Consider the following 4064-nt stretch of genomic DNA (forward strand, 5'->3'; position numbering starts at 1 on the left):
TGAGCTGGTGCAGGTCTTAGCTGAGGGCAGGGAGTGAGGGGTGTGAGGAGAGACTAAAGAAGTGAGCCCGATGGGCAGGGAACTCTCTTTACCATGACGAAAGCGTTGGGTTTTGTCCTGGGGGTGCGAGGGAGCCGCTGACAAGCTTTAATTTCCTTTATTTTTAGAAGCTGAAAAAAAGGCCAGGATTTTAGTGGAGAAAAGCCTAAGCACATCAATAATTAGAACTCAAACAATTTTAGTAATTCTGTTTCAACGACTGAAACAATTTCAGTTTTAAGATACTTGATTTACTTGGTTCTTTGCCGCTGATCCTCGAAGTTTACATGTAACAAAGGAAGTCATCGACTGACGTGTGTGCCATTGTCCAGATAAGTATTTATTACAGGATGCCAGAGTCAGCAAGGACCGCAGAGGGGTCTGACTGAAAATGAAGGCGTCGGTGACTGGATGGCGGGTCCTTGCACCGCCTGTCCCTGTGGCCCTGAGTACTGTAAAACCGAGCAAGTCCGGGGGTGGGGGGGAGGGCGTGATGCAGGCAAGGGCCCTGAGGCGCCCCGGGGCCTGGCCCAGCCCGACACCCCTCCGGAGGTGAGGTCGCAGAGAGCTCCCCACACGGGCCTGAAGCAGGTTCACAGGGGAGGACAGTGAGCGTCTGAAAGGCCAGCACTGGGCCCGTGCCGTCATGGTAACAGAAACGGCCCCTTTTAACCCAGTTTTGAAAGGCAGAGACACAGTCTCGCTTCCAGGCCCAGACTCAAGGCTGGCTTAGCAGGAGTTGGTCCTACGCAGCCAAGGTCTTTAGCAAACCATCTCTCTTGTGCCTTAGTCATCCCAGGGGCAGAAAAGCCTGTTAGTCGCACAGTGAAGATGACTTACACTTGACAGTTGCTCACAGTGAAGGTTGAAGACGTGGCTTCCGCAAACCCCAAACACCTTTTAAGGTCACTGGAAATGTCAACAACACCGTTTTCTCACAGTAACAGCTGCCACCAACCTGGGGACATCGCTCAACTTTGAGTTAACACTCTAGAGTGCACTTACATTTCGGAGAGGGCCGCATTTTTGTTCCGTCTGTGCACCAGTGAGGTTTCGTGTGCGAGCGACACCGTGCAGAGCGGGCCGTGTGATACCTCTGCCCGGATTCGCGGTCTGGAGCCCACGTGTCCGCCGGGCGACGCTGAGCAAGTTACTTACCCTCTCTGCGAAGGAGCCTCTGGCTCCTCACGTCCGAAAGGAGGGTAAAAATATCTACCTTACAGGACTAAAAGAGACAATTCACGTCGAGCGCTTAGCCCGGTAAATGTTTCAGAAAGTAACTGTTTCTTCATTTACGGATTTCTGTTGCTCCCCTGGGGTGACGCCACACAGGGACGAAGGCCGCTGTGAGTGTGAGCCGTGACTGTTATCACCCTTCATCCACGACTTCAAACCACCGTGTCCACTTGTCACCTCAGTATGGCCTCGGCGATGACACCGTCTGGCCGAGCGACGCCAACTGAACATCTCAGTGCTTCTGGGAGATTCGTGTTACTCCAGGAGTTACCTGCTCGCGGCGTGCCTCGATTGTGCAGCTAGGAGCAAGCCACCTTTTTCCTGCTGACCTCAGCGGAGATCGGCCTGCGCACGTCCAGACGACGGCGATGTCCCGGCTCCAAGGCCTTGAGCGGAGCGAGGCGGGCCTGGCACTGCCCTGCCCTGGGCCGCGCTGGGCCGCGCTGGGCCGCGCTGGGCCGAGGGGCTTTTACAGGTCCCCGTGCAGTTTGCTGCACGTCTCACAGACCCCCCCCTCTCGACAGCATCGGTTCTACGGGCACACGTGCCCTTCTTTGTCCTCTAATCCTTCTGCCGCTTCGCATTTTCCCTAGATGCTTAGGCTCCCGTCCCCAAGGAGACACTGGCTGCGAGATTCTGTACATAAAGCACTGTGGATCCCAGGGGGAAACTGAAGTCAAAGGAGAAACGGTACTCCAGTGACTCTAGCACCTTCTGCCGCATGGTCGCAAGTCACATTTATTTAGCCAGTCACCTACCATCTACTCGGCGCTCGCAGCGGGTCCCGCGAGGCGCCGGCCCCGGTCCAAAGTGGAAAGACGTGGGCTGAGGCGCGGGAGGCGTAGACCGAACCGAGGACCCTGGAGGCCGACAGGCAGGGCCTCGCGAACCCGGGAACGAGCAGGGGCGAGTGGCCCGCGGACTACACGTGAACACAGCGCGCTGAGTGTGCGCGGGTTTTAACGTTTGTTTTCCGCCTTCTCCTTGACGAAGCCCTGGGAGACAGAGTCCTTGCCAGCTTTCCTGGTCTCACAGGGCTTGGTCCTCACTGCCCACCAGCAGACCTTCCCTGAGCTCTCATGTCGCAGGAGCCAGGTGGGGTCTGGGGACCCAGGACGCAGCTGGACTCACAGAACACGAGTGCCTGTTGGCGACTTTTCCCAGGTGTGGAGAGTTCAAAGCCAGATTTCATCCATCAGAGCAACAGACATCTGCAAATGAAAAAGCAGTCAGTTGCCTTTTGAAACGCACGTACTGCGCTCAGCACTTTACGCAAATTCTTTTTTAAGTCTCATAACAAATCTAGGAGGTAGCTATGATTTCCATGTTAGGTGGGAGGAGCCGGAGGCACAGAGAGGTTAAGTAACTTGCTCGGAGTCAAACAGCCGGTCAGCGGTGGCTCCAGATAACGAGCCCAGGCAGGTCGCCCACGGAGCCTGCACGGCACACAAATGCTTGCCCGCAAAGTCGCACGGTTGAACAGACGACATTTAAAAAGAGAGGGAGTTGATTTACTTCGCTCGGCAAAGAGGAGGGTGCTGAGGATGAGGAGGGCTTGGGGAAGGCTGCGCTCAGCTCCCCCGTTAGATAGGGTCATGGACACCCTTCCCCCTTTCACAGCGGGAGTCAGACTTCGTTGGGGTGGTCACCCCTCTCTAGCTCCGGAATGGAATGTGAGTGTTTGAAGCCAGTGTTTTTCAAACTATCAACTTGAAGTCGGTTTGGTGGGTCACAACCAGTGTCTTTCTATAAAGATGAAATTGAGCAAAAATCCTTACCTTTCATCTGGAGTTCTGATGAATGTCTTTCTTATGTAAGTCAGTTTGCGCTGGGGTTATTGTTCTTTGGCAGCTGAAAGCATCCTGGATGGTTGACTAAAAGTGTGAGCTGTGTGATATTTCTGGAGGGCAACTTGACTACGTGTGTCAAAATTTAATTAAACATGCTCAGCGATATCACTTCTAGGAATAGAGCTCGAAGAAGGAGCTCTAGGAAGGAAACTCAGAGAAGGAAGTGACTGAACGAACAATGAAAAAAGATGTTCATCCTTTAAGAGCAAAAAAATAGAAATGACCTAAGTAATCATTAATAAAGGTCATGAAAACTACGTTGCATTCCAGATTCTATAGAAAGGAATGCTATGCAACCAGTATTATGAGATTGAGCAAGTAGTGAGTTGTTCATTCTATCTTAGCATAAAAGCCACAAACAGAAAATTAGTCAAGCCATTGAATTCAGATGAAAAGTTAAGACGCCCGCGATGTTTGCAACCACCGATGTTATAATTGACAGAGGCAAAGAGGACCACTGGATGCTAAAACCTCTGGATAAAAGGCTGTGGGAGCAGGATGTTCACATGGTTTCGAAGGATCACCCCTGAGGTTGTTTATCGATTACAAAGGGGGAAAAGCACCCTTGTATTGGGGAGGTCTGGCAGATGCTGCTTTAACCAAGTGATCGGACTTTGCAACCCCAGCAATGAGACAAACCGACACCATGAGTGATGTCTTGACCTGTGAAGGACCAACCCACTTAGATTATATTCTTGTGAGAAAGGTTTAACCAGGATCCAGTCAAAAGAAAACAGGAAAATTCAGATTATAGGTTGTTCTACAGACAACTGGCTTAGATTCTTCAAAAATGTCCATGTCACAAAAGAAAAAAAAGGCAGGAAAGACTGTTCTAGGACGGCGCTGTCCAACAGAACTATAATGTGAGCTGCATATGCAATTAAAAGTTTTTAAACAGCCACGTTAAAAAGTAGAGAGACGGGTAAAATTAACTTTAAT

The sequence above is a fragment of the Pteropus medius genome, unplaced genomic scaffold, assembly GCF_902729225.1.
Source record: "Pteropus medius unplaced genomic scaffold, Ma_sr-lr_union100, whole genome shotgun sequence".
NCBI lineage: Eukaryota > Metazoa > Chordata > Mammalia > Chiroptera > Pteropodidae > Pteropus > Pteropus medius.